This window comes from Phoca vitulina, unplaced genomic scaffold, assembly GCF_004348235.1.
Source record: "Phoca vitulina isolate PV1807 unplaced genomic scaffold, GSC_HSeal_1.0 scaffold83, whole genome shotgun sequence".
Lineage (NCBI taxonomy): Eukaryota > Metazoa > Chordata > Mammalia > Carnivora > Phocidae > Phoca > Phoca vitulina.
In genome coordinates this window covers 4236791-4245911 of record NW_022589786.1, presented here as the reverse complement: position 1 = coordinate 4245911, position 9121 = coordinate 4236791, and the positions used below count along the sequence as shown (strand labels likewise).

The 9121-nt window shown below is 44.1% G+C and overlaps 1 protein-coding gene across 1 annotated transcript in view; it reads left to right on the top strand.

Moving 5' to 3' along the window:
• The first annotated feature begins 5981 nt into the window (after positions 1-5981).
• Positions 5982-9121, top strand: part of SLC36A2 (solute carrier family 36 member 2) — a 45979-nt gene continuing 42839 nt past the window's right edge. Inside the window, exon 1 of the mRNA XM_032395343.1 lies at positions 5982-6142. The gene's annotated coding sequence lies outside the window, so the exon portion shown is untranslated. The remainder of the gene's footprint in view (positions 6143-9121) is intronic.

Below are 9121 nucleotides of genomic sequence, written 5' to 3'. Positions count from 1 at the left end.
CGTGCGCACATGCAGGTGCACACACAGGTGTGTGTGGAACAAAAATCTGGAAACACACCGTCCAGACTATAAATGATTTCCTCTGCAGGAGGAAATTTCAGGTTGGGATGTGTTTTTTGTGTCTGCACTGTTTGCCATGTATACAGGATCGTCTCAGAACATTTTTTCCACTGTTTTCTTAAGAGAACCCCTCTTAATTTTTTTTTAAGCCCAAACTGCACAGAACGAATGCATTTCTGCCGCTCCAACTTTTCTGTACTCTGTTTATATAGGTAACGTTTACATTTATGTCCCCAAACTCAATATAACAGATTTAACCAATCTGTGAGAAAAGTCTTGAGGCATTTCTTATGGTGTTTTATATTGCAGACACAATCAAATGTTAGAATCCCACACAGCTCAAAAAGCAGAACAAGTGTCCACAAAGAGGATATGGAAGATGCTACTGTAAATAAAGCAACTTTCTGTAACAGCCACATTAGTTTGTGCTGAATATCACATTGTAAGCATTTATAGCCATAGTTTATTGCTTACATATAAACATTTTACTGAGTTTTACTTATATTTCAAAAATTGGTTGTGTGTTTGCCGCCGATGTGTCATGTGATATAATTTTTCCCATTCAAAATAATAGGAACTTGATCATCAGCATGTTTGTACAGAACATGAAATTTTAGGAGCAGATTACTGATACCAGAAAGGGTGTCTCCCCCCCCCACCCCTGCCCCCCCCACAGCAAATAGGCATTTTGTCATCAGGGAGAAACTGTAATAAGGACTCTTATTCAACTCAACTAAAAGTAATTGGGGGGAAAGGAGAGTATAGGAGAAATATCCTACAGGGAACTTCCATGGAACAGCCAGGCCCCAAGAAAGATCCCAAGGCAGTCATGCTTTGGGAGTAGCACAAACCCAGGAGTCAGGCCACATCAGGGCTTCTGATGCCTCTGCTCAGATTGGCTCTGTGTATTGGCTTTCTTTCTCTTGATGTGAACCAGCTCTGTCCACAGATCTTAAATTTTAGATTTTACCATTTTGGGCACCAGAAGGAAACAAATCTGAGTTCTAGCTGATCCCAAAAATCCAGGGGAGGAATTCACTGGTTCAGCTTGGGTCAGGTGCCACCCCTGAACCTATTAACTGTAGTGGGGGGAAGCACTCATAGAAACTATAACTGATACAAAGGGTTCAGGCCACTTCAGAATGTGGAAGGAGGATTGCTGAGCAGATGATCCCATAGATATCTTTGACAACCTTGAAGAAAGAAAAAGGAAATGAAGAATAAAGATTGAGTATAGTCCATCCCTAGCCTTCAACTTTGCTCATCCACAAGGCATAAAACCTTCCCCCAGACATCCAGCATGTGTAGGGTCAATCAAGGAATGACCTGAAATGTGGATTTGAGTCCTAGCTTTGCAACTCACAAGCCATGTGACCCTGAAGAAGTCATGCTTTAAAATCAAGCTAACAGTTCTTACCTTGTTAGGCTCTTGTGTAAAACTACTTTGTGAAAACCCAGTGGTTCTCAGACAGGCAACAGAGCAAGTTTAGAGTGTTCAGGTATAGACTCTAGAGCAGCGGTTCTTAAGCAGGGGCAATTTGCCCCCCAGGGGACATTTGGCAACTCACGGAGACATTTTTGGATGTCACAACTGGGACGGTTCTGTCTACTGGCAGCTAGTAGATAGTAACCAGGGATGCTGTTAAACATCTGGCAGTGCTCAGGACAAGTGACCTGAATTCTATTTATAGCTCCCCCATTTCAACTTTGACAAGTTATCTCACTTTTTTGTGCCTCAGTTTTTCCATCTGGGAAATGGGACTGATACTAGTAGCCATTCTCCTAAGGATGTTCTGAGGGTCAAACAGATTAAGAGATGTGAAGAGCTTGGGCCCCTGTCTGGAACTTAGTAAGTACCACTAAAAATGTAAGCTGTTACCTCCCCCAAACCTGGCTAAGCAGCAGAATCACCTTGTGATCTTGTTTAATTACAGATTCCCAGGCCCTCCTTTAGTTGTAGTGGATCTGAATCTTTGGAATTAGAGTCCAGGAATCTTTGGGGTTTTTGTTTTTTGTTTTTTGTTTTTAATTACCCAGCTGATTTTGATGATGGGCCAAGCATTGGGGTGACTGCTCTGAAGCATTGCTATGCCCAGTTGGGACCAGAAGCATCAGCAGCCTCTCAGAGCAGGGCCGCGCAAACTCCAGTGTGCATACAAACCACCTGGGGACCTTGTTACAGTGCAGGTTCTGATTCAGGAGATCTGAGTGGGGCCTGAGAATCCGTACTCCTAACAAGCTCCCAGGTGGGGAGGTGAGGCCAATGCTGCCGGTCCTCTGACCACACTCTGAATCACAAAGCTCCAAAGCACTTTATATACATGCATGTTATGGTGTCTGAGCCTTATAGTAGACTCAAAGCCTGTCGAATTCCAATCAGGACTGAGCTAAGATAGCTGCCACTGTTTCTTTTTTTCAGTAGCCAAAAGCAAGGTAAGGAAAGGATACTGCATGTGAACTCCAGATGGTCTCTATCTCCTGTGGAACACCCCCCACTCCCCAAGCCTGAACAACAGTGGAAGCCCCTACTCACCTCTTCAGGTCACCCTGGCTGGAAGGTCTCTCTGTTTCCAGAAAGAATAAAGTACCTTCAGAGGTTCCTGGAGACCATTTGCTGTAAATAACCTAGAGATCATCTTGTTTATAAGTGGATTTTTAAGGTGTTCCTTTTCATGGCTGGTGTCTCTTGAAGAACATTGTTCTTAAGCTGTCAGGCCTCACCAGACTCTAGGATTCTGTGTTCTTACAGAGTCAGAGATAGGACTGGACTGAGTGATCATTTAATTCATTGGTTTTTCTTTCTTTCTTTCTTTTTTTTTAAAGATTTTATTTATTTATTTGAGAGAGAGAGAATGAGAGCACATGAGAGGGGTTAGGGTCAGAGGGAAAAGCAGATGCCCTGCCAAGCAGGGAGCCCGATGCGGGACTCGATCCAGGGACTCCAGGATCATGACCTGAGCCGAAGGCAGTCGCTTAACCAACTGAGCCACCCAGGCGCCCTAATTCATTGGTTTTTCAAAACGTTTCCATACCTCTGGTGGTGTGTGTGTCATGAGTTTAGCGGGGAGAGGGTTAGGTGACACTTGTTCTCTTCTACTTATAGCAATGTAGAATTGCATTATAATACTTCTTTTTAAAACCAATTTTGTTTTAAAACATTGACTTCCTGAGAAAAATTATATAGGTGGAGCACACATATGATAAATGACTGAACACATGCTGTTTTATTTCAACTTCCTTGCTTTATGGAAGGAGAAACCAAAGCTAGAGAGGTCCCAAGCCTGGATTTTCTTATCCTTAAAATGAAGATAATAATCCCTACTCTGTAGGGTCATGATGAGAATTAAACAGTACATTTAAAGAATTTAGCCCATGCCTGGCCCCTCATAAAGACCTGAGAAATATTAGCGGCTCACATATGTGTTAGAGAGGTACCTTCTTCATAGGAGCACTTCTCGGAGCCTCAGGCTCACCGTCTGTATAATTAAGGCATCAGATCAGAGGGCTTGGCATCTATGGCTTCCCAACTCCCTCGTTCTCTCACTGACCGCAGGTTATTGGTTCCACAGAGTGGCTGAGGGCAGAAGGCCAACCTCTACCCCCACTCCACCCAGCTCCCCAGCACACTTTACACATGTAGATACTGAGGCCCACACACTTGCCTGGTGATTTCTGTCCTAGAACTCCGCCTCCCCCGCTTATTCTCAGTTCTTCCTGAGTTTCCTACTGCCTCTGTCCTCTTAAAGTCCATCCGCCAAGGATTTGGGTCAGCAGAAGGTTGAACACACTGTAGAACTCTGCAGGCTGGCTCTCTGTGTGCTGGATTTCCATTGTGTTTTCTCAAGGCTGGTTTGATCATAACCATTATCATTCCCCCTGCCCCTCCTGGGTTTCTCTGTCAGGAAATCCCAGATCCCTAGTGGCAATCTGGAAGACCTACCCTTTGTTCTTCAGGACAGCCATCTTTGTTTTCGAAGGTATTGAGGTGGTAAGGTTGGAGATGGCGTGAGGATCCCCACCCCCGATGAGAGTGAGGAAGCAGGATAGTCCAGGTGAAGGGTACTGGCTGTGGAGCTGACAGACATGGGTTTGAGACTGGCTTCATCTTTTCAAGCTGTATGATCCTGGACAAGCTATTTAACACCTCTGTGAGCCTCAGTATCCTCATCTGTAAAATGGGTTTATAATACCTATGAAGCAAGGATGTTGTAAGGGCTCAATGAGATAATGTAGGTAAAATAGCATGTTGTTGGCACAAAGTAAGTCACTATCATTATTTTGTTTCACCAGTCCTTCACCAAGTGTGGGTGAGAGAATACTAACATGCTAGAGAAAAATATCTGACAGAAAGCTGTGGAATGTTAGGCAAATCTTCTCTTTTCAATGAGCCTTGTTTTACCCATCTGTAAAATAGGAGAACTGGAAACCTCTTTATGACAATCCCAGCCAACAAGTCACCCTACTTAAACACATGGTCTTCATATTAAAAATTTACTATTTACTTTGCTATGTCCTTCATCCTCACTTTTGGGTCCTGGAGATATTTTAATGCAGCCTGAGAAAAATTACTAGAAAAACCAGCACTACAAGGGAATTTAGCAATGGTATTCAAATATATTTTTTATCCTGAGAACCCTGTGAATGAAATCACAAGAGGAACACAGTATTTAATACAAACCAGTTACCTCACATACCTCAGAAAAAAATTATACATATACACGCATACTTATATCCATGTGTGGGGATATATATGTCCCACACCCACATATAGAGAGAAGTAAATAGTAAATGTGCTAACCTTTGGGGAACTGGTGAAGATTATATGGGTAGGGTATAAGGCTATATTCTTGCAACTTTTCCACAAGCCTAAAATACTTCCAAATAAATAAAGAGACAGATCAGAATTTTATCCCCAGCTTGAAGTGGTGCTCACATCTATACACAGGTCATGAAACCAGGGACTAGAAGCGACGAGGCTTGTCTGAGCACATAAGGCTCTGAAATTCCAAAGCCAAGGCTCAAGCCCTCACCTTCCAGCCTACAGATCAATGCATTCTCCTCTCAGATGCTGCTTCTGATCTTCCTCTTTTCAAACAGTTTCCCTGTTAGTTCTCCTTTGACAGGAGTGTCGCTGGGTCTCCCTGCCGCCGACTCTGCCACCGTTCCCTCCCTCCCTACACACACACACACACACACACACACACACGAGTAAGACTTCCTGAACTCTTGTCCAGAGCTGATGTCCCCATGTTACTACTCGGAGACACAGAATCACAGATCACAGACAGCTGGAGCTGGATTAAAGCATGACTGTGTATAGATTTTTCTAGACGCTAACACCACAAATTAGGAAACATTTCCTCAGTACAATCTATATTCTTTTTCCATCCTTCAGTCAGGAGTTGTTGCATATTATGGTGTGTAAGGTAGTCTCCCCTCTACACTCCAGGCAAAAGGAATCCAAAATTATCCTGCAGGCCATACACCTGTTCTTGCTGGAAGGTCACCTTCCAGATGTGAAATTAGGGATGGTGCTCCCCCTGGTGGGCTGTTTGCAGAAGCACAACTCCCGCAAAGACACCAGCTCCTATATTGTGAGGTTTTCAGTAATGGCAATCATCATCATCATCATCCATGGGCCACAAAGCTGCTCAGAGGTGGAGCCTTTCCTGAGCATGGAAGAGGACACTCAAGTATGGATGGCTGGACTAGAAGACCTTTAAGGTCTTTTCAGTAACTGATACTGTTATAATTCAGTAGTTCCTTGTACGTAGTGGTGCCATGTCTTTGAGTTTGTTTTTCTCTCTCAAGCTTTATGATGGCTGAGATGAAGGAATTTAGAATAATAAACAGTGGTAAATGGGGTCTCTACATAAATGGGGGCCACTGTGCAATTATGGCCCCTCTGTTCACAGGTTTTGTCTGTGGAAAACAAGATGCAGAACCATGCTCAGTTTCCATTCATCCTATATGGACGGATATTCGAGATCACCACCCTGGACAAAAGCCTAGGGGCCTTGGGCTACCTCAAGTTTGGGGCCACCACCCAGGCAAGCATCACCCTCAATCTCTCCAACTGCCGGTGAGTGAGTTCAGGCTTCAGAGCCAAAAGGATGATGTGCAGGGTGGGACTGGCCTAGTTTCCCCTTATCAGAGGGGAGTAGCAAGAGCGTGAATGTGGATCGGGTCTTCAGTGTGGAGAAGAGATGCCAGGAAACTGCACCGTGGAGAGAGGTGGACTGGGTTCTGGATTATGGTGTGTAGATCTGGATTCTGAATTCTTGTCCAGCACAGCCATTAATTCTATGTTCTGGACAGGATATTTTCCTCTTCCTATATACTCCAGTTTCCCCATCTACCCAACACAGGGATTAGACTAAATGCTTTCTAAGTGCCCTCCCAACTTTGATCGATGTATTAACCAGATCTCTTTCATTTGCAAGTGGTTGAAAACCAATCAGTCTGGCCTAAGTTTTAAAAAAAGAAAAGAGAAGTCCATGCATATATCTAACTTTAGGCACAGCTAGATCCAGCTGTTTAAGTAGCATCAGCAGGACTTTGTCTTCATCTCTCAGTTTGTGTTCCTCTGCATGGACTTTATCAAATAGACTTTTCAATGCAGTATACAGTGGCAGATAACTGCTGACAGCCTCTCGGTGACAGGCCATTCTCCCATCAGCCCCATGTAAAGAGAATTTCTCTTCCGAAAGGGCCATAAAATCCTTGGAATGAATTCTGATCCCTGCAGCTGGAGTCATATGTCCATTCTGAACCAATGCTATGGCCGGTAGATGAAATTTGCTGATTGGCTGGCCGGGATCCTGTGCCTTGCTGGAGTGGGTCAGGAGCACCCTGAACCTAGCGGACTGAGAGTGAGGACGGGGTAACCCCTGCTTACTGATGGGGTGCTGGCTGCTGGGTCAGTTAATCCAACCGAGGCACATTAACACAGATCAGACTTGTGGTCAAATCTGAGGACCATAGATTATTTGATAGACATTCTTACAACTTCTTAGTAAGCCAGAGAAGGTGATCATTACAAAGGTGGTAAATGGGATATCACTAGAGGGTGGTTAACAGCTTCTTTTCCCTTTTGCTCACCATCTTGACTTCCCGGAAGTGCTCAGGTTCTCAGGTACATAGACCCCCTCTTGGATTCTGCTCCCTGCTTTATACCCTTACACTGACATCCTCAGGAATATTCTATGTAAGTTTAAATAAAGAGCTTAGCACAGTGATGGTCACATAGAAGCGACTCAATAAATTTTCATTATTATCTTCCCCTGTAAATACAATCCCATACATGAGATGCCCTTTAAAAAAAAAAAAATCTAGGGGCGCCTGGGTGGCTCAGTCGTTAAGCATCTGCCTTCAGCTCAGGTCATGATCCCAGGGTCCTGGGATCAAGCCCCACATCGGGCTCCGTGCTCCACAGGAAGCCTGCTTCTCCCTCTCCCACTCCCCCTGCTTGTGTTCCCTCTCTCGCTGTGTCTCTCTCTGTCAAATAAATAAATAAAATATTTAAAAAAAAAATCTAAACCAAGATACATTTTTTTCCCTTGTGTGTGACCTCTTAATTGACTTTTGGCTACTGTAAGTTACGGGCCTAAAGAACAGAAATTAAGGGACGCCTGGGTGGCTCAGTCAGTTAAGCATCCAACTATTGATTTCAGCTCAGGTCATTATCTCAGGGTCTTGAGATCAAGCCCACCCCCAGCCCCCTGCTCTGTGCAGGGTGTGGAGCCTGCTTAAAATTTTCTCCCTCTCCCTCTGCCCCCACCCTCGCCTGCACTCTATAAAAAAAAAAAAAAAAAGAACAGAAATTCACATGCTTAATTTAATGTATAAGTAATAAAAATTCAGAAACATCTGATGTGATAGCTTATATTTCATTTTGAATGAGTAATTCACACTCATCGTTAATACAATGGCGAAGAAAGAATACAGGTATTTACTAAGTGCTTCCCAAGTGGTTTACAGACATGATCTCATTTGTCCTTAACATAGCCCCATCTGCCAGGGGAGACGACAGTACCGGGTCAAGGAGTCCTGACACCGTTTGGCCACACTCCCTAGCCTCGTGGAAAGGCTGACACACACACAACCAATTCGTATTGCATGTGAAAGGCTCTGGAACCTGGACGAAGACCAAGTGTTATGAGAACTCAAAAGGACAGTGACCAGGGAACAGAGAGGCTTCACAGGGGCCTCTGACACTTGAACAATGAGCAGGAATGTGACGGATTAGGAATGGAGGAAAAGGCATCCCTGGTGGAGGGAACAACTTATGGAGAGGCACCGATGGCTGACAGTATGTCTCACGCTCAGCGGGATAGCTCTCGTTGTCTGGTACGGTTGCAGCGTTGAGCATGGGGCGTGGGGGCCGAGGCAGGGACTGTTTGAGATGATGCGGTGGGAAATTGCACTCGAAATATGGGCTTTTAATCCCAGGCTCGGGTTTGACAGTCTTTCTTATGGGCGATAAGATACTATTAAGGTCTTTTTGAGCATTATAGTAACATAATCACTCATCTCTTCTTTGTCTTATGTCCACTAAAAGGTAGTGCGGTTTTTTTTTTCTATTCTTGATAAAAAGGAGTCCCATGTGTTTAATATTTTATGATCAGAGCCCATCAGATCCAGCCCCTCCCTGCCTTTTAGCAGGTAGAGAGTATATCCCCATTTTACAGATGAGGCCAGTGAAGTTCAAGGAAGTAAAGTGACCTTGATAGTTAATGATAGGGGATGAGTTAGGATTTAGAGCTCCTGCAACTCTACCTAGTTTTTTGAACATCCACATCATAACTCTGACCTCATGCAAATTTGATTATGAAAGAGGGAGAGTGTGCTATTTTTAAAGGGCTGACCATTTCACCCATCATCCCCACTCATTGGGTAGATGTCCCTGAAGGAGGTGAGATGGGAAATGTGAATCCACCACTTTCTCTGTAGGTCTTGGTCCCTTTGTGCCCTTCATAGACTGAGGCTCTTTGCTACTCTTTCTTGAGTAGGACTTTAGGGCCTAGATATATGTGTATAACCTTTTATACTATATTGCCTC